The sequence below is a fragment of the Lolium rigidum genome, chromosome 6 (assembly GCF_022539505.1).
Source record: "Lolium rigidum isolate FL_2022 chromosome 6, APGP_CSIRO_Lrig_0.1, whole genome shotgun sequence".
In the NCBI taxonomy this organism is placed as follows: Eukaryota; Viridiplantae; Streptophyta; class Magnoliopsida; order Poales; family Poaceae; genus Lolium; species Lolium rigidum.
In genome coordinates, this window is record NC_061513.1 from 226,108,990 (window position 1) to 226,131,712 (window position 22,723).

The 22,723-nt window shown below is 44.3% G+C and overlaps 1 pseudogene; it reads right to left on the minus strand.

Moving 5' to 3' along the window:
* The window catches only part of LOC124663808, a 26,140-nt pseudogene extending 4,081 nt beyond the window's left edge, over positions 1–22,059 (minus strand).
* Positions 22,060–22,723: the final 664 nt, after the last annotated feature.

Here is a 22,723-nt window from a genome sequence, read left to right on the forward strand (position 1 = left end):
ATGCCGAAGTGCCGCTTGCCGTTTTCTCGCTGTTTTTGGTTTCGTAAATCCTAGTAAAGAAATATTCTCGGAATTGGACGAAATAAAAGCCCGCAGGCCTATTTTCTCACGAAGCTTCCGGAAGTCCGAAGGACGAGACGAAGAGGGGCCACGAGGCGGCCGAACCCCAGGGCGGCGCGCCCCTCCCTCGGCCGCGCCGGCCCGTGGTGTGGGCCCCCGTGCCGCCTCTGACCTGCCCTTCCGCCTACAAATAGCCTCCGTGACGAAACCCCCAGCACCGAGAGCCACGATACGGAAAACATTACCGAGACGCCGTCGCCGCCGATCCCATCTCGGGGATCCTGAGATCGCCTCCGGCACCCTGCCGGAGAGGGGAATCATCTCCCGGAGGACTCTCACACCGCCATGGTCGCCTCCGGAGTGATGAGTGAGTAGTCTACCCCTCGGACTATGGGTCCATAGCAGTAGCTAGATGGTTGTCTTCTCCCCATTGTGCTATCATTGTCTGGATCTTGTGAGCTGCCTATCATGATCAAGATCATCTATATGTAATTCTATATGTTGCGTTTGTTGGGATCCGATGAATAGAGAATACTTGTTATGTTGATTATCAAAGTTATGCTTATGTGTTGTTTATGATCTTGCATGCTCTCCGTTATTAGTAGATGCTCCGGCCAAGTAGATGCTTTTAACTCCAAGAGGGAGTACTTATGCTCGATAGTGGGTTCATGCCTCGCATTGACACCCGGGACAAGGATGTAAAGTTCTAAGGTTGTGTTGTGTCGTTGCCACTAGGGATAAAACATTGATGCTATGTCTAAGGATGTAGTTGTTGATTACATTACGCACCATACTTAATGCAATTGTCTCGTTGTTTTGCAACTTAATACCGGAGGGGGTTCGGATGATAACCTCGAAGGTGGACTTTTTAGGCATAGATGCAGCTTGGATGGCGGTCTATGTACTTTGTCGTAATGCCCAATTAAATCTCACTATACTCATCATGATATGTATGTGCATTGTCATGCTCTCTTTATTTGTCAATTGCCCAACCGTAATTTGTTCACCCAACATGCCGTTCGTCTTATGGGAGAGACACCTCTAGTGAACCGTGGACCCCGGTCCAATTCTCTTTACCGAAATACAATCTACCGCAATACTTGTTTCTACCGTTTTCTCCGCAAACAATCATCTTCCACACAATACGGTTAATCCTTTGTTACGAAGAAGCCAGGTGAGATTGACAACCTCACCGTTTCGTTGGGGCAAAGTAGCTTGGTTGTGTTGTGCAGGTTCCACGTTGGCGCCGGAATCTCTCGGTGTTGCGCCGCACTACATCCCGCCGCCATCAACCTTCAACGTGCTTCTTGGCTCCTCCCGGTTCGATAAACCTTGGTTTCTTTCTCGAGGGAAAACTTGCCGCCGTGCGCATCATACCTTCCTCTTGGGGTTGCCCAACGAACGTGTGAAATACACGCCATCAAGCTCTTTTCTCGGCGCCGCTGCCGGGAGATCAAGACACGCCGCAAGGGGAGTCTCCACTTCTCAATCTCTTTACTTTGTTTTTGTCTTGCTTTATTTTATTTACTACTTTGTTTGCTGCACTAAATCAAAATACAAAAAAATTAGTTGCTAGTTTTACTTTATTTGCTATCTTGTTTGCTATATCGAAAACACAAAAAAATTAGTTTACTTGCATTTACTTTATCTAGTTTGCTTTATTTACTATTGCTAAAATGGCCAACGCTGAAAATACTAAGTTGTGTGACTTCACAACCACAAATAATAATGATTTCTTATGCACACCTATTGCTCCACTCCGCTACTACAGCAGAATTCTTTGAAATTAAACCTCGCTTTACCGAATCTTGTCATGAACCATCAATTTTCTCGGAGTTAGTTCCGATGATGCCGCTGCCCATCTCAATAATTTTGTTGAACTATGTGAAATGCAAAAATATAAAGATGTAGATGGTGATATTATTAAACTAAAATTGTTCCCTTTCTCATTAAGAGGAAGAGCTAAAGATTGGTTGCTATCTCTCGCCTAAGAATAGTATTGATTCATGGACTAAATGCAAGGATGCTTTTATTGGTAGATATTATCCCCCCGCTAAAATTATATCTTTGAGGAGTAGCATAATGAATTTTAAACAATTAGATACTGAACATGTTGCTCAAGCTTGGGAAAGAATGAAATCTCTCGGTTAAAAATTGCCCAACCCATGGACCGACTACTTGGATGATCATCCAAACCTTCTATGCAGACTAAATTTTTCTTCGCTGAATTTATTGGATTCAGCTGCTGGAGGTACCTTTATGTCCATCACTATTGGTGAAGCAACAAAACTTCTTGATGATATGATGATAAATTACTCGAATGGCACACGGAAAGAGCTCCACAAGGTAAGAAGGTAAATTCTCGTTGAAGAATCCTCTTCCTTGAATGATAAGGTTGATGCTATTATGTCTATGCTTGTGAATGATAGGACTAATGTTGATCCTAATAATGTTCCGTTAGCTTCATTGGTTGCACAAGAAGAACATGTTGATGTAAACTTCATTAAAAATAATAATTTCAACAACAATGCTTATCGAACAATTCTAGTAATAACTATAGGCCATATCCTTATAATAATGGCAACGGCTATGGTAATTCTTATGGAAATTCTTACAACAATAATAGGAATTCACCCCTGGACTTGAAGCCATGCTTAAAGAATTTATTAGTACACAAACCGCCTTTAACAAATCTGTTGAGGAAAAGCTCAATAAAATTGATATTCTTGTTTCTAGAGTTGATAGTCTTGCTTCCGATGTTGATCTTTTGAAATCAAAAGTTATGCCTAATAGGGATATTGAAAATAAAATTGTTACTACAGCAAATGCCATTCAAGTTAGAATTAATGAGAATATAAGATTAATGGCTGAACTCGCGTGCTAGGTGGGATAGAGAAGAAAATGAAAAACTAGCTAAAGAGAAGAATATAGCTAAAGTTTGGACTATTACCACCACTAGTAATGCTAATGCTACACATGTTGCTGCACCTCCTACTCATACTAATAAAAGAATTGGTGTTAGCAATGTTTCCACTTCTAATGCAAAGCGCGAAAAACTGCCTCGAAACTCGCTAAAACCGCCGAAACTGCTTGCGATAAAGTCGCTGAAATTTTTTCCAACATTGGGGATGATGATCCCATTGCTTTAGATTATAATGGTTTGAATTTTGATGATTGCCACATCTCTGAAGTTATAAAGTTCTTGCAAAAACTTGCTAAAAGTCCTAATGCTAGTGCTATAAATTTGGCTTTCACGCATCATATTACAAATGCTCTCATAAAAGCTAGAGAAGAGAAACTAGAGCGCGAAGCCTCTATTCCTAAAAAGCTAGAAGATGGTTGGGAGCCCATCATTAAGATGAAGGTTAAAGATTTTGATTGTAATGCTTTATGTGATCTTGGTGCAAGTATTTCTGTTATGCCTAAGAAAATTTATAATATGCTTGACTTGCCACCGCTCGAAAAATTGTTATTTGGATGTTAATCTTGCTGATCATTCTACAAAGAAACCTTTGGGTAAAGTTGATAATGTTCGCATTACCGTTAACAATAATCTTGTTCCCGTTGATTTTGTTGTCTTGGATATTGAATGCAATGCATCTTGTCCAATTATATTGGGAAGACCTTTTCTTCGAACTCGTTGGTGCTATTATTGATATGAGGGAAGGTAATATAAAATATCAATTTCCTCTCAAGAAAGGTATGGAACACTTCCCTAGAAAGAGAATGAAGGTACCTTATGATTCTATCATTAGAACAAATTATGATGTTGATGCTTCATCTCTCGATAATACTTGATACACACTTTCGCGCCTAGCTGAAAGGCGTTAAAGAAAAGCGCTTATGGGAGACAACCCATGTTTTTACCTACAGTACTTTGTTTTTATTTTGTGTCTTGGAAGTTGTTTACTACTGTAGCAACCTCTCCTTATCTTAGTTTTGAGTTTTGTTGTGCCAAGTTAAGCCGTTGATAGAAAAGTAAGTACTAGATTTGGATTACTGCGCAGTTCCAGATTTCTTTGCTGTCACGAATCTGAGCCCACTGCCCTGCAGGAAGCTCAGAAAATTATGCCAATTTACGTGCATGATCCTCAGATATGTACGCAACTTTCATTCAATTTGAGCATTTTCATTTGAGCAAGTCTGGTGCCATTTTAAAATTCGTCAATACGAACTGTTCTGTTTTGACAGATTCTGCCTTTTATTTCGCATTGCCTCTTTCGCTATGTTGGATGAATTTCTTTGATCCACTAATGTCCAGTAGCATTATGCAATGTCCAGAAGTGTTAAGAATGATTGTGTCACCTCTGAATATGTCAATTTATATTGTGCACTAACCCTCTAATGAGTTGTTTCGAGTTTGGTGTGGAGGAAGTTTTCAAGGATCAAGAGAGGAGTATGATGCAACATGATCAAGGAGAGTGAAAGCTTTAAGCTTGGGGATGCACCCGGTGGTTCACCCCTGCATATATCAAGAAGACTCAAGCGTCTAAGCTTGGGGATGCCCAAGGCATCCCCTTCTTCATCAACAAATTATCAGGTTCCTCCCCGAAACTACATTTTTATTCGGCCACATCTTATGTGCTTTTTCTTGGAGCGTCGTGTTTGTTTTTGTTTTTGTTTTGTTTGAATAAAATGGATCCTAGCATTCACTTTATGGGAGAGATACACACTCCGCTGTAGCATATGGACAAATATGTCCTTGGTTTCTACTCATAGTATTCATGGCGAAGTTTCTCCTTCGTTAAATTGTTATATGGTTGGAATTGGAAAATGATACATGTAGTAATTGCTATAAATGTCTTGGGTAATGTGATACTTGGCAATTGTTGTGCTCATGTTTAAGCTCTTGCATCATATGCTTTGCACCCATTAATGAAGAAATACATAGAGCATGCTAAAATTTGGTTTGCATATTTGGTTTCTCTAAGGTCTAGATAATTTCTAGTTTTGAGTTTGAACAACAAGGAAGACGGTGTAGAGTATTATAATGCTTTCAATATGTCTTTTATGTGAGTTTTGCTGTACTAGTTCATCCTTGTGTTTGTTTCAAATAAGCCTTGCTAGCCTAAACCTTGTATCGAGAGGGAATACTTCTCATGCATCCAAAATACTTGAGCCAACCACTATGCCATTTGTGTCCACCATACCTACCTATACTACATGGTATTTTCCCGCCATTCCAAAGTAAATTGCTTGAGTGCTACCTTTAAAATTCCATCATTCACCTTTGCAATATATAGCTCATGGGACAAATAGCTTAAAAACTATTGTGGTATTGAATATGTAATTATGCACTTTATCTCTTATTAAGTTGCTTGTTGTGCGATAACCATGTTTATCGGGGAACGCCATCAACTCATTGTTGAATTTCATGTGAGTTGCTATGCATGTTCGTCTTGTCCGAAGTAAGGGCGATCTACACCGAGTTGAATGGTTTGAGCATGCATATTGTGAGAGAAGAACATTGGGCCGCTAACTAAAGCCATGATTCCATGGTGGAAGTTTCAGTTTTGGACAAACATCCTCAAATCTCTAATGAGAAAAGAATTAATTGTTGTTGAATGCTTAAAGCATTAAAAGAGGAGTCCATTATCCGTTGTCTATGTTGTCCCGGTATGGATGTCTAAGTTGAAGAATAATCAAAAGCGAGAAATCCAAATGCGAGCTTTCTCCTTAGACCTTTGTACAAAGCGGCATAGAGGTACCCCTTTGTGATACTTGGTTAAAGCATATGTATATGCAGTGATAATCCAGGTAGTCCAAGCTAATTAGGACAAGGTGCGAGCACTATTAGTACACTATGCATGAGGCTTGCAACTTATAAGATATAATTTACATGATGCATATGCTTTATTACTACCGTTGACAAAATTGTTTCATGTTTTCAAAATCAAAGCTCTAGCACAAATATAGCAATCGATGCTTTTCCTCTATGAGGACCATTCTTTTACTTTCAATGTTGAGTCAGTTCACCTATTTCTCTCCACCTCAAGAAGCAAACACTTGTGTGAACTGTGCATTGATTCTTACATACTTGCTTATTGCACTTATTATATTACTCTATGTTGACAATATCCATGAGATATACATGTTACAAGTTGAAAGCAACCGCTGAAACTTAATCTTCTTTTGTGTTGCTTCAATACCTTTACTTTGAATTATTGCTTTATGAGTTAACTCTTATGCAAGACTTATTGATGCTTGTCTTGAAGTGCTATTCATGAAAAGTCTTTGCTTTATGATTCACTTGTTTACTCATGTCATACACATTGTTTTGATCGCTGCATTCTCTACATATGCTTTACAAATAGTATGATCAAGTTTATGATGGCATGTCACTCCGTAAATTATCTTTGTTATCGTTTTACCTCGCTCGGGACGAGCAGTAACTAAGCTTGGGGATGCTGATACGTCTCCAACGTATCGATAATTTCTTGTGTTCCATGCCACATTATTGATGTTATCTACATGTTTTATGCACACTTTATGTCATATTCGTGCATTTTCTCGGAACTAACCTATTAACAAGATGCCGAAGTGCCGCTTGTCGTTTTCGTCGTTTTTGGTTTCAGAAATCCTAGTAAAGAAATATTCTCGGAATTGGACGAAATCAAAGCCCAGCAGGCCTATTTTCTCACGAAGCTTCCGTAAGTCCGAAGGAGAGACGAAGAGGGGCCACGAGGCGGCTAAAGCCCCAGGGCGGCGCGGCCCCCCTCGGCCGCGCCGCCCGTGGTCTAAGATGCCGAAGTGCCGATTCGTTGTTTTCGCTGTTTTTGGTTTCGGAAATCCTAGTAAGGAAATATTCTCGGAATTGGACGAAATCAAAGCCCGGGGGCCTATTTTCTCACGAAGCTTCCGAAGTCCGAAGGAGAGACGAAGAGGGGCCACGGAGGGGCCACACTATAGGGCGGCGCGGCCCCTGGTCGGCGTGTGGCGGCCCCCGTGCCGCCTCTTGACCTGCCCTTCCGCCTACTAAAAGCCTCCGTGACGAAACCCCCAGCACCGAGAGCCACGATACGGAAAACCTTACCGAGACGCCGTCGCCGCCGATCCCATCTCGGGGGATCCCGGAGATCGCTCTCGGCACCCCGCCGGAGAGGGGAATCATCTCCCGGAGGACTCTACACCGCCATGGTCGCCTCCGGAGTGATGAGTGAGTAGTCTACCCCTGGACTATGGGTCCATAGCAGTAGCTAGATGGTTGTCTTCTCCCCATTGTGCTATCATTGTCGGATCTTGTGAGCTGCCTATCATGATCAAGATCATCTATATGTAATTCTATATGTTGCGTTTGTTGGGATCCGATGAATAGAGAATACTTGTTATGTTGATTATCAAAGTTATGCTTATGTGTTGTTTATGATCTTGCATGCTCTCCGTTACTAGTAGATGCTCTGGCCAAGTAGATGCTTTTAACTCCAAGAGGGAGTACTTATGCTCGATAGTGGGTTCATGCCCGCATTGACACCGGGACGGTGACGTAAAGTTCTAAGGTTGTGTTGTGCTCGTTGCCACTAGGGATAAAACATTGATGCTATGTCTAAGGATGTAGTTGTTGATTACATTACGCACCATACTTAATGCAATTGTCCGTTGCTTTGCAACTTAATACCGGAGGGGGTTCGGATGATAACCTCGAAGGTGGACTTTTTAGGCATAGATGCAGTTGGATGGCGGTCTATGTACTTTGTCGTAATGCCCAATTAAATCTCACTATACTCATCATGATATGTATGTGCATTGTCATGCTCTCTTTATTTGTCAATTGCCCAACTCGTAATTTGTTCACCCAACATGCTGTTCGTCTTATGGGAGAGACACCTCTAGTGAACCGTGGACCCCGGTCCATTCTCTTTACTCGAAATACAATCTACCGCAATACTTGTTTTTACTGTTTTCTCTCGCAAACAATCATCTTCCACACAATACGGTTAATCCTTTGTTACAGCAAGCCGGTGAGATTGACAACCTCACCGTTTCGTTGGGGCAAAGTACTTTGGTTGTGTTGTGCAGGTTCCACGTTGGCGCCGGAATCTCCGGTGTTGCGCCGCACTACATCCCGCCGCCATCAACCTTCAACGTGCTTCTTGGCTCCTCCTGGTTCGATAAACCTTGGTTTCTTTCTGAGGGAAAACTTGCTGCTGTGCGCATCATACCTTCCTCTTGGGGTTGCCCAACGAACGTGTGAAATACACGCCATCAGAGCATTAAGTAAATCTATTTGGTTTTGGCAAACTTAGCAACGGTCAATAGCAACAACACTTTGAGTTTAAGGAGAATAGAGGAAATACATGTAGAAGATGTTATTATCTTCCTTATCAGTTCTTTGCTTAGTATTCTAGAGTTAAAACTGTTTGTGCTTACAAGTAAGATGCATGATTGTTTCTATCACATGTATATTTGTTTGTTTCCCTCAACTCCTATGCTTGCTAATTAACCTTGCTAGCCAAAGACCTGTACTGAGAGGGAATACTTCTCGTGCATCCAAACCTGAACCCAAACCTATGTCATTTGTGTCCACCATATCTACCTACTGCATGGTATTTTCTGCCATTCCAAGTAAATACTTCATGTGCTACCTTTAAACAATTCAAAACTTATTACTCCTTATTTGTGTCAATGTTTTATAGCTCATGAGGAAGTATGTGGTGTTTTATCTTTCAGTCTTGTTAGGCAGCCTCCACTAATGGACTAGTGGCTTCATCCACTTATCCTATAATTTTGCAATAAGAGCAGGCAACGGGGTTCCCAGCCCCAATTAATCAACTTTCATTAATAATTCTCTTCACATGTTTTGCCCTGATTCATCAGTAAACAACTTAATTTTGCAATAGACACTCCTCCATGGTATGAGATTGTTGGAAGGCACCCGAGGATTCGGTTAGCCATGGCTTGTGTAAGCAAAGGTTGGGGGGAGTGTCATCCTTAAATAAACTAAAGTACATGTGTAAATAAAAGAGAAGAGGGATGATCTACCTTGCTGGTAGAGATAACGTCCTTCATGGGAGCCGCTCTTTGGAGGTCTGTTTGGCAAGGGGGTTAGAGTATCCGCTACCAGTCGTTGACAACAACAAACACCTCTCAAAACTTTACTTTTATTCTCTTTATATGATTTCAAAACTGAAAAAGCTCTAGCACATGATTTAATCCTCTGCTTCCTCTGCGAAGGGCCTGTCTTTTACTTTATGTTGAGTCAGTAAACCTATTTCCCTCCATCTCAAGCAAGCATTTGAGTTGTTGTGATCAAACTATTATATTGTGATTTGCTTTATCATGTCTTTACTCTTTCTTGTTTAGTACAAGTTTTACCTGAATGAATATAGCTTTGAAAGTCATCAATGATTAATATGATTGAGTATGCAAGTTTACCATAAGATTTTAATATGAGAGCGCTGCTCAATAGATAAGTATAATCTGTTAAATGTTCTCTGACCAAGAACAAAGTTTGCCATCACCAATTATGATCTCTTATGCACCTTTATTTGTGATTACCTTATACTTGTTTCAAGATTGAGTTATATGAGGAAGTTGTTTACTATAATGTCTTGTGTGAATGAATATGATGCTTCTTGTCCGTATTTTATTTATCGACTCTTCACTCCATAAACATGTGGACCTGTTTACGAGTTCGGTTTCGCTTGGGGACAAGCGAAGTCTAAGCTTGGGGGAGTTGATACGTCCAATTTGCATCACTATTTTATATCATAATTTGCTCGTTATTCATTGATATATTTCATATTGGGACACAATACTTATGTTATTTCATCTATTTTGCATGTTTCATGATTATTTGGGGATCGAGCACCGGAGCCGGGATTCTAGCTGGAAAAAGCACCGTCGGGATGCAATATTTCGGAAGATCAACTCGTGGAAGGAAGTTTTACCAAAAATCCTATTTTTCCGGATGACGGAGGAAGCCGAAGGGGGAGCCAGCTGGACCCAGGGTGGGCCCACACCATAGGGTGGCGCGGCCCATGGCCTAGCCTCGCCACCATGTGGTGTGGAGCCCCCTCGGCCCCTTCGCCTCCTTTTCTTCGCGAAACCCTTCGTCCCGAAGACCTAAGCCACAGAGGAATCCTCACGAAGGGTTACGGCCCGCCTCGCGGGGCGGAGAACACCGGAGAGAAAAGAGCTCTCCGGCGGACGAGGAATCCGCCGGGGAAATTCCCTTCCGGAGGGGGAAATCGACGCCATCGTCACCGCCATCGAGCTGGACATCATCTCCATCACCATCATCATCATCTCCACCATCATCACCACCATCTCCACCGCTGGACATCGTCACCGCTGTAGCAATTTGGGTTTGATCTTGATTGTTTGATAGGGGAAACTCTCCCGATACTGATTTCTACTTGTTGTTGATGCTATTGAGTGAAACCATTGAACCAAGGTTTATGTTCAGATTGTTATTCATCATCATATCACCTCCGATCATGTTCCATATGATGTCTCGTGAGTAGTTCGTTTAGTTCTTGAGGACATGGGTGAAGTCTAAATGCTAGTAGTGAATTATGGTTGAGTAATATTCAATGTTATGATATTTAAGTTGTGGTGTTATTCTTCTAGTGGTGTCGTGTGAACGTCGACTACACGACACTTCACCATTTATGGGCCTAGGGGAGTGCATCTTGTACTCGTTTGCCAATTGCGGGGTTGCCGGAGTGACGGAAACCTAAACCCCCGTTGGTATATCGATGCGAGGAGGGATCGCAGGATCTCGAGTTTAAGGCTGTGGTTAGATTTATCTTAATTACTTTCTTGTAGTTGCGGATGCTTGCAAGGGGTATAATCACAAGTATGTATTAGTCCTAGGAAGGGCGGTACATTAGCATAGGTTCACCCACACAACACTTATCAAAACAATGAAGATTAATCAACCGTATGTAGCGAAAGCACTAGACTAAAATCCCATGTGTCCTCGAGAACGTTTGGTCATTATAAGTAAACAAACCGGCTTGTCCTTTGTGCTAAAAAGGATTGGGCCACTCGCTGCAATTATTTCTCTCGCATTTTACTTACTCGTACTTTATTCATCCGTTACATCAAAACCCCCTGAATACTTGTCTGTGAGCATATACAGTGAATCCTTCATCAAAACTGCCTGTTAACACCTTCTGCTCCTCGTTGGGATCGACATTCTTACTTATCGAAGATACTACGATACACCCCCTATACTTGTGGGTCATCACACATCTACTGTCATCAGTATTTTTACAGACGCTGATTGGGCTGGATGTGTTGATGATAGGCGGTCTACCAGCGGGTTTGCAGTATTTGTTGGTCCAAATCTTGTTTCTTGGAGTGCAAAGAAGCAACCTACTGTCTCGAGATCTAGTACCGAGCAGAGTATAAAGCATTGGCTAATGGAGCTGCTGAAGCTATTTGGGTAGATTCTCTACTCAAGGAACTTGGTGTTGTTCGGCAGCGTCCTCCCATATTGTGGTGTGATAATCTAGGGGCGACATACCTGACGGCGAATCCAGTTTTTCATGCCCGGATGAAACACATAGAGATTGATTTTCACTTTGTGCGAGAACGAGTTGCTCGCTGGTGACTTGGATGTCGAGTTCATATCCACTCATGACCAATTGGCTGATGTGTTTACTAAGCCAGCCACTAGACAGATGTTAGATAGATTCCGGTTCAATCTTAACCTTTGTTCATAGCGGTTTAGATTGAGGGGAGTGTTAGAATTGTAATGAGTAAAGTCTGTTTTAAACCTCGAAGTGGTAGAGAGTGTCCAAATCAGACCTCGAACTCTCGATCCCCGAAGTCAGCACCCCGAACTCACAATTCCTGGTCATAATTCCCATTTAGATCATTGCCAAACAAGGATTCGTGATGTGCTCAATGACAACTATGACCCACATGTCAAACCCGTCATCTTCCTCTGCTCTCCTTCTCTACTCCCCTGATTTGGATCTCGCGTGTGTGTGAGCTCCTCGCCCGGCGCTAGCAGTCTCCGCTGAACCCGTCTTGTGAGCCGCCAGTGCCCAGTCCGGCGAGCAGCCACGCGGATTAGCTGAGAGAAGTGAGAAGGAACTGCTCGACATGAGGCTCAGGTGCGTCGGCGAGGCACCATGGTCCCGTGCTCCTGAACTGGTCCTTCTGCTCCACACGCAGCATAATGGACCATGACACCTTGGGATTTTAGAGCCTCTACAAGACGGGACGCCATGGAATAGCTCGGAAGCCGGAAGCCGTGATGAATGAGGCCGGTCCAGTTTTAAACTGAACTTCTGTTTGCAAATTTCAGTTAACAGTTCCATGGGCTGAGCAATTAATCTTTTAATCTCTCCATCAATCTGTAGTCCAAGGAATAAATAGAGGTTTCCTGTGCACCTGAACTTAAATTTTGTGATGAACTCACTGAATTGATGGCAAAGTCCATAGCTATCTTCTTCCTCGTTTTGGCTCATTGCTCGGCCGAAGCAGCAACACGGCAGCGGAAACTCCTCCTATTTCTCCTTCATGTTCGATGGATTCTCCAAAAAAAGACTGGTCACAGAGGGGATACCCGTTCGCTCGCTCGCCCCCCGCGGGCGACGGACAAACCCTAGCGTCGCCACTCCCAGTCCTCCTTCTCCCTCTTCCCCCGGCCGTCGCCGTCGGCGTGGGCCACCGGGCATTGCCCGCGCGGTGCCGGCGACGGCGGGGCTGACTTTCCCCGCGGCGTGGCGGGGGCGCGGGGGCTCCTTGGCGGCGCGGTGCAGCTTGGCAGTAGGGCTTTACGGGCCAGTTTGGGCCCGACCGGGCCAGATCGTGCCTGGTTTGCCCTCTTTGCCATGTCCGGTCGGCGACCGCGAATGCGGTGGAGGTAGTTCCCTCCCGCCCGGTTGTGGTGCCGCTACCCCCGTCCCTGTTGCATGTTGTCTCTTCCTCTAGGCCCTGTTCCGGTGACCAGAATGCGACGGCGAGGGTGAAATCCGTGTCGGCATGTCCGACTCCGACGCGGCGATGCCTGCGGGTGCCGCCTTCCTTCCTGAAGGGCGTAGGATGTATCCCTCCCCAATCCCTTCCGTGTACCGGGGGAAACCCTAGGCCTAGTCCTGGTAGCAGCGGCGTCGTTGTCGTTCCCTTGTTGAAGGTGTTGCTTGGTATGCGGCGTCTCGGCGTGCTAGGAGCGTGGTGGTACTTCTCGCGAGGACGCAACGGTTGCGGAGTCATCCTCACTTTCGTCAATCTGCCGGTGTTGGTATTAGTTTCTTTTTCTTTTCTTTGTCTTTTCGTTTGGGCTTGATTGTGCTGCGGCCCCAGCTATTTTGTTGTATCGAATTGTTGCTATATTAATATAGTGGGGCGAAAGCCTATTTCGAAGATCACAGGGCACAACCAAGAGCACAAGAGCACGACGCATTTGTGGCCGACGAAAATGCCACTGTCCTATTCGCGTGGTGAACGAGCTAAAACGCCTCGCCGCATCTATGCGCGTCGGGCAAAGCAACTGACGCCTTCCATCGGCATAGCAGCACCGTGAAAATTGAGGTGTCCATGGGACCAGCTTCCATTTAGCATGTATAGTCAGCTTCCCGGTGTTGACCATTGCCACATCAGCAATCCCGGTGAAAAAACTTGGTTTAGACGTTTTTAGACTGGGATGAACAAGTTTGGGGTGCTGATTTCCGGGATAGAGAGTTTGAGGTTTGATTTGGACACCCACTACCACTTTAAGGTTTAAAACAGATTTTACTCAATTGTAATTGTCATCTAACTCTGTCTTACTTGTAGCACACGCCTATATGTGTTATATACGGACGTGTATGTTGTATTGGTCATATATATATGTGGAACGGGCTGGGATGTCACCCCAAGCACCAAACCCTAAACCTTGTTTTTGACTCGGCGTCCCGTATGAGTCCGTATACACACGGGATGGTCCTGAACGCCAGACACGGTTTGAAAACGCGTCGGACGAAAAAAGCATTTGGAAAATGTGACTAGGGCATGTTTTCTGTCCAGCGTCCCGCAAAATCGTTTAGGGGACGGTTTACATAACCTGTCTGAAGATGCTTTTATGTCGTCTAGGCGGCGGTGCACATCAGTAAAGCCTCGCACAAACCACTCTTTGTGTGCGGTACCGGTGGGCGAGCGCATGTGAGGGAGAAAAGTCACCCACCCGGGAGCGAACAAACGAAGATGGATGTAGGCGAGTGACGAAGAAAGAAAAGCCTCGAACACACTAGCCGACACGCACAGCGCGCCGAGGACAATGACGCGGGCCTCCCCATCCATCCTCGCAATCCCCCCTCCACCTCCTCACCCACCCACCACTACTCTCTTCTCGCACGCCACACGCGAATATCGCGCAAGAATCCAGCTTCACCGTGCTGCGCAGAACCGGAGACGACACGGCGGGTCGGCGGTACGGTACGACGACAACAACATCTGCACGAGAAAGCGATGGATGGGTCTCGTCTCGCGGCTCGTTTCGTTCACTTCTCGGGGAGCGTGGGCGTGGGGCCCAGCTGCTCGCGGCACGGCCAGACCTCTCTAGAAAGCGGAAAACCATAGCGCGCGCGCGAGATGGCGAGAAGAAGCTGGACGACAAGCCGGCCTGGTTCCGGCTGGTGCGAGCTGGTGGTCCGTCTCCGTGCTAGATATAGATGGACAGAGAAAAAAGAAAATGGTTTTGCTCTGATTTTTTATTCCGGGTTGCCGAGACGTGGACGGGAGATGGAGCCATCGACACGACACGGCCGGACCTAGTAGTACCAGCGGTGCTCGTCCGAGCTGCTGCCGCCCACCCCAAAAAAACTCCAAAACTCAACCTTAACCTTGCAAACCCAATCTTACCCTAACTTCTAATTTTATTATTCAGGTCATCGTCAGTATTTCCTTTACAGGTCTATTTAGAACATGGCGTTGTTCTTTTCGCTACTCCTGGAGTAAAAGGATCCTAGCAACATTAAAAAGAAACATATGACGGTACAAAGCTTCACAAGAAGAACGAAAAATTACAACGAAATCGTTGCCATACCCTTCATTTTCAACCTTCATACCATATCGAAGGTGCGTTGTTACCACCGCTCCTCCCTAAGCCGGTCTTAACATTGTTGATTGCGGACGTGGAAGTCGTCGAATGGAAAACGGACCTACAAAAAGTAAACGAACCACTCATATATTCGCCCGTCAGACGAAGGGGATGAGGAGGACCGGGCTGGCAGGATCTAGAGGTGGTATCTGGGTGTTTACGATCTCCTCTTCTTATGTCGATGCCAAAATGGGTGGGAATTTATTCCTACCTCGTAGGCCTAACCACTACTTTTTCGATCTCCTCTTCTTACTCGATGCCAAGAAAGAAGCTACGAATAACGTGCAAAGTGCCAAAATGGGTGGGAATTTATTCCAACCGCCCGGGCCTACCACTCCTTTGTTCGATCTCCTCTCCTCACTACTCTCGCATAGGCGAAACATGGCCTACCATCTTGGACATGCCCTAGCCCCCGAACAACGCCGCCTGCTCCTGCTTCGTTTTATGACCTCGCTGCCAAGCAAGACTGACCCGCTTCGAGTTCGATGTCTTCGGCCCTTCTCTGCTGCTGTGCCGCGTGAGCCACTCAACCCTACCATGTGTTCTGCAATCGAGCCAACGCACACCACACCGCAAGACGTCCACACCCATGCCGAGTAAAACACCTAGTGCACACGCAAAAGAAATTACTAGAAATGGAATAGAGATGTGAAACTGGGGCGAGTGATTTAGTCACAGTAGTGTTTTTCTCAGTTTTTCAACCGTCAGAAACATGTTAGCTTTAAAATAAACCGAGATTGACAAGTTCGGAGTACGAATTATAGGTATCTTTGTAGACGCACACACTCATAAATACATACATATACTCATCATATGAATTGATTTTGTATTTTTTATCTGCAACTTTAATGTTTATTTTGGACTTTTTCCACGGACCGAGCTGGGTTGGAACAGAGCTGGCCACGAAACTTTCTCCCCATTTTTTGCGAGATGAATAATAAGCTTTTATGTGCGTGTGGAAAAGATTCTTTCTGGACGTCCGACAATTGCTGCGGCAGCGTATGGTACAGTCACCTGCGGTGAGGTGAGAGAGCAAGTACAATAAGGTACAGTCAGCTGGCTATAAGAGATAAAATATTATAAATTTGCTTAGTTGGAAGAGAGAGATTAGGAGAGAGAAGAGGAGTGGGCTCTTATCTTGTAGCCAGCTCTAGCACGTGCTTCCTAGGCACTATGTGAGACTAAAAGGTGGGCCATGTATTGTAAAAGTACTACACTTTTATAGCTCACTATTGTATATGTTGGCTCTAAATTAGCTATAGATGACATGGCACTTGGCTTATAGCTAGCAGCTGGCTACACTATTGGAATTGCTCTGAGCGAGACAGCACCTCACGCAACCGCAGATGCACTCTTTTTTTTTTTGCTCTGTCTCGGCGGAATTAATGGCTGGCTCCACTTTGTGATGCGTCTCATCATCACCATTTCTATCCTCGTGGAGTGGGCAACCCGGGGCAGACAGCTGGGTTAATGGCCAGTTCATGTCGCTACCAAGTGGCCGCCTCCCACGATTAATACTCCAGCTCGATTTCTTATTTTTTTTTCTTAATAAAAATTGGACACACAAGAAAGAGAGACTCGTGCGCTAGACTCAATTGATGTACGGAAACAAGCAAAAGAGCAACTTTTCCGTTAATTGTGCATGCCGCATCGGTGTATGAACTTTCACGCTGCCGATTGGCCTATAGTAGTATATCTCCCAACAATTTTCCCCCACAAAGATTAAAATCCAGCATCTGAAATAACATCTTCAAAGCCTACCCAAGTTTCTGATCCACGTTCTATTCTACGTGAAAAAACATCCTCAAAGTCTCGCAAAGCTTTTCATCGATGTTCTATTCTATGCGAAAAAGCATCTTCAGAACGATGTCGTCCCCGACTATTGCCGTGCTCTCCTATTCCGCCGTCTAGGCCTCGCGGCGGTGGCCATAGGGAGACAATAGTGTCAAGATTGTGGTGGCACACGATGGTGGGCGGCAAGTTGGATGGAGTGCTTTGGAGCGACAGTGGCAGTGTTTTTTTTTTTTGGAGATCGGGAGAAATCCTTGTCGGCTCGTCCGACTCCGACACGGTAACGCCCGCGGGTGCCGGTGGTCCTTCCTAAAGGCGTCGGGTGTACCCCTTCCCCACTCCTCTCCGAGTACTAAGGGAAACCCTAGGATTAGTATGGGCAACAACGTCATCATCGTCCTAGTTCTTCTTGAAGGTGTTGCTTGGTGCGCGGCGATTTAAATTACTAGGATAGTGGGGCGACGGAGGGCGCAACGGTGCAGATCATCTTCGCCTCATCAATCTACCGTTGTTGGCATCGTTTTCTTTTCTCTTTCTCTCTTATTTCTTTTTAAAATATCTTTTGGGTTGTTACTTGTGCCGAGACTCCAACAGGCAACAGTTACACCGATGTGGTCCCTATACTAATATAACGGGTAAAAACCTATTTCGAGGAAAGGGAGTAGTGGTTAACCCTAACCTCACTAAGTTCCACTTTTACAAAGACACGATCTCTATCAAGCGACGGTAGCTACACGTTTAATCTATGAAACAAGGTGTGAAAGAGGGATCTATCCTTTGTTGATGCCTTGGTAGCTTCCACCAGTTGTGAGCAATCCGTTTCAACACGCAAACACGAAGGCCACTCCCACCTTTTTTGTATAAAAATGGAGCAAACACATGTATGCACGTTCTGTACTGTACTTCGCATGCTGACTACTACCTATTCATAAAAATCTAGGGAGAAAAGCTAATTCGTAGGTGGCCAGAGGACAGAGGTGCACGTTTCAATTAAATAGAACATTTGAAGCGCGGGACTCCTGCTCGAAGAATGTGAGGTAGTAGTAGCGGGCTCACGGCTCTCATCACCTCCCACTGTGCTCCCATATAATTAGAAAGGAAAAAGAAAAAAAACAAATTAGCCACGTCGCCCTCAAGCTGCTTCAGTGACAGCTTGCACGTGCTTATTCCCCCTTGAGAAAATAGGTTTCCTGTTTTACGTGCACATAACTAAACCTAAACCTAGTTCTACAAGCGGTGCCAATCCTGAAAGGGGCTAAAGTCGAAGGCTCCAAAAACGACGAGGAGAAGCCATTGTTCGTCTGGGTCGTCGGGAGCCCGTAGCTTCACCTGATAGAGGACATACTCCTGCTCCCATTTTGGATGCGCCTTCGGCAACATCGGCTCCGGCTTGGGCATGCAAGTGCGGTGTGGGACGGTTCCAGAAGGAGATGCACCCCTACGGCTGGTGTGTCATCTCAGGATTCCCGAAGACGATGCCGGTCGAGCGATGCGACAGCGAGGCCGGCTCCGGCTTATGGATGAGCATAGGCGCGACGCGCGAGGACGAAAACCTCAACATGGATGGAGGAACGCGTTGTAGATCCGGTCTTGGCAACTGCTCGCCATATGGTGGAGGCAGGCGCCACAGAGCCCTCCTTGACGGTCTCGTAGCCGTGTGTGGCGAGCATTGCATTTACGTCCATGCCAGCTAGAAAGAGTGCCGACCGAGGCGGTTGACGGCCCGCCTCAGGGGGCGTGCAGGGTCGTGAGCTCAGCATCAAGCTCCTCCTTGAAGACTGTCGCAACATCATGAGAACCTCCGCCTAGGTGGGTTTCTCTTGCTCCCACGACCGGTGGGTGGCTCAACGACAGAGGATGTACGGAAGGAGGTCGTCGTCGTCCTCTAGGATTAGGGGAATGGCCTATCCCCGCGCTTAGCTTCCACCCGCTAGGGGGCGCCAGTCTGGCTACACAAGAAGCCAATTGCTGCATAGCCAGAATTTTTATTTTGCAAAACATGCCGACAATGAGATTTTGTTGCAGCCTCCTAAAGAGAAAAAAACATTTTTAAAAAAAGAAATGGTTCAACAACAAACGACGACCGCAAGCTGGCACATTTGACCGCAACCAGCACCACCAAATCTTCGTGCCGACGCGTGCGCCACCATGTCCATGTCCATGTCCATGTGTGTGGTTGTCGTTTCCTCTGATCGACTCGTTTGCCTCTGATAGTGAAGCCGCAAATTAATCATCACATCAGGCAAGCGAAGACGAGATCTTGCAGCCGGCGAGCTACAAATTCTAGAGGATAATATCTATTTTGTGCGACGAGTCCGCAACAATTGCTGACGACCGGTGTTTATCCCTTGGTTTTGTGATTGCGAGACGCATGCGTGGACCAATCAACGGCCCTGATGGCGATACCCATCCGCTATGGCAGCATGCTTGGTCAGGCCAGGGTTAATCTTGCGACTAGTATTCGTTCGGCGTCGTTAACGTTGGGGATAGAGGTCGGATACTCGGATGGATCCAGAGGGACAGCGACTCCTCTCGTGGAACGACGCCGGAAACGATCGAGAGGGACAGAGACATTAGTTTTATTTTTTTGTGTGTCTGAAAGGAGACAGTTTAGACATGTGGCCGGTTCATCAAATTACAGTCATGCATCCGCTGATTTTTAATTACGGAGGAGCTGTTACGTCGTGTTTTACTGGAGACTGAGTTCATTCTGTCAAAATTGGAACGCTGCGCAGCTCATTTCCAGGTTTCCGATTTAAAGTCAAAATTTTGACAGGAATTCTGTCCTGAACACTGATTTCCTGTGACGTGGAGCGAGTATTGTTGTGAAAAGGGCAAGAACTTGCAAACTTCAGGGCGAAGAAAAGAAGAAAAAAACGAGTGGTGAGCCTAAAATAACAAGTTTACGGAGTGGCATCTTTCCAGTAAGATTTTTTTTTTCCTTTTGACCTGTAAAGAACACAGAGGAGCGCTGTTAGAAAACGTAAGCTGCTGTCGCGAGTTGGGTGCACCAAACATCACTAGCTAGCTGCCACTGCCAGGGAGGGGAGAAGAGAAGGGTCGTGGTCACGCATCTTGTGGTCATCGCCTAGCCAGTCATCCACCAGAAACTGGATTGGGTTACTCTCATGGACGTACGAACCGCACGTTGTATTCACGGATACGTGTGGACATGGTCAAATTGCCAGATATACTCGTACTAAAGGATAACAAAGAAGATACTACCTCGGAAAACTTCAAACAGAGGCCAACCTAGACGTAGCTCTTTATTTTCAAACACATAGAATTTGTATTTTAAAATTTTAAAATTCTAAATGAAAATTTTAGAGATAGCCAATGATGTAAAATACAAATGGTGAAAATCTCAATACAAACTACTTTATACTCTAGGCTATACAAAAATGACAAATTATAACAAATTTTATACTGAATTGTACACATTTTAAGATTACTAATTTTGTCAGATTTTTCAATTTTGGTGTAGCCTAGAATATAAACCACTTTGCATTGAGATTTTAGACCATTGTAGCATACATCATTGGATGCCTCTAGGATTTTGTTTCATATTTTTTTAAAACTTTAAAATACTAATTTTTTGTGTTTGAAAATAAAGAGCTACATCTAGCTCGTCCTTCAAAAAGTCACACTCTATCTAAAAATAGACGTTTGAGATTAATATAAATTTGGATGTATCTAGCGAATAGTGTCTGGCACATGAACACTGGTGCTCCTGATTTTTTAAAATTATATTTTTTAGATTCCAAAAATATTAAAATTAAATACACACAACAATATCAACATTCTGAAGGTACGGTATGAATTTTGGAGAAAAATATGTTAGATTTTGAGCTTTACAAAAAAGTCAAATTTCTGAAAAATATCTACCCCTCAAATCTGTTTTTTTTTTTCTGCAACTCAAAATACAATGCAACTTCTACTAAAACTTTGCACGAGTATTCATCATATGTTTATGTATTCATGGAATAAATGTGACATTTTTTAAAATGCAAATGTACAATTTTTAAATATATTGAAAATTGGAAGCACTGATGCTCCCGTGGACCAAATTTGCTTTTAGATTTAGACAGTCCTCAAACCTCTATTTATAGACTGAGAGAGTGTATTTTTGCTCTCTGCTTACGGCAGATGTCAGGTTAGTATAGTTTTTTCAGTTACTCCCAATGAGTAAATTTAAATAAAAGCCATAACACTTTTTGGATCGGAGGGAGTACTATCATGAACGTTCCGATATTCCCGATTGCTGTAGAGCTTGTTCGACACAGCACTGGAAAAGGTTCCAATCAGATGAGATGGTGCCTGCTGCAACAGAACAGAGAAGTGGACATTCATCTGCTGATTTGAATTATGATGGAAACGCCGCAACAACCGACCGAGTCCACGTCGCTGCGAAGCCATGCACTACGCATTACGCGTGTACTTCCATGTGGTTTGCCTCTTAAGTTCAACAGCGACATGGTTGTCAAGCATAGTCAAATAGACGTTTCAAGAACTAATTACCATACTATGCAGAATCACGAATCATCTTGTGACAACTTTTGCTTGTATAGCAGCAGAGAGCCAGAGATCATCTTCCAATGCAGTAACCCATAGCGAAAGTGAAGCAAGTCAATAACTGAAACGGATAACATTCCAACAATCATCCCAGAAGAGTTGGACACCCATTGTCAAATAAAGAACTGCAACATAGATCACTAGCCCCAGAGATCAACTTCCAAGGAAGTAAACCGTAGCAACAGTGAAGCAAGCCAGCATACCATAACTGACATAAATAACATCCCAGAAGAATAAAAGTATCCATGTCAAAGAAGGAACTGTAACACAATAAATACTCAGTACGAATATACAATGTGCCGAGGGGATATAGAACCTAAGCATGGCAAATTCTGTCTATGTTTCATTTACTAAAGTACAACAACAAATCAGGCAACAAGATGATTACGACAACAAAAATCAATTTGCATGCATGGGATTAGCTAGTTCCCCGCAACACCCTCAGCTCCAGCTGGTCCTTTGCTCATCCAGTACTTGTAAGCATAGAGGGACGACACGACTAGGACACCGAGCACGATGAAGGCGATCGTCGGGCCGATTTTAGCAGGGCTCTTCTTCTGCTTGCTTTGTGCCAACAGTGCTCTAGGCTTGATCTTCGCCATGGTTCACTTCTGAGAATGCCAAGGAAAAAGACAGGAATCAGCATAAGGAAGTTCTATACAACAGTGTTACTGCGATTTTGTCAAAGGAACCTTCAGCTGCAATTAATTGATTAACTTCATTATAAGCGTATGAATAGCCGGATTCGTAAGATCAATCAGGAATAATGCAGACATCAGGTTGAAAAAAAATATAAGTTACATGGTACTGTAGCATATTTGCAACTTCCATGTGCCAAAACAATGTACTCCCTCGACGTGCCGAACTCTTATCATTAGTTCTTGGTTAGCTGTGTCAATTAATTTGGGCCGGAGGGAGTACTATTAAATTATTTTTTGGTGTTTCCGGTCCATCCAACAAATGGTTAAAGCAGATCCACAGGTCAAGCAAGCAAAATTCACCATGTACGGTTAAACAAGCAAAAAATCATAATTCATGGCAGTAGATCCACTGATTATATGGATCAGTAGGGGTGTGGAATTCTTGAAATGGGCAGTATCAATACAAAGCTTGTACATACACCCAATGCCAGAAAATAAATGACATGATAAACTACAGGAAATGGTGTGCTCAGATCGGTCAATTCCAGGTGACATGTGCGGCTGGAAAACATGGTTATTCAGAGTCATGGAAGTTCCTTCATTATTCCATACCCAAATCAAAATG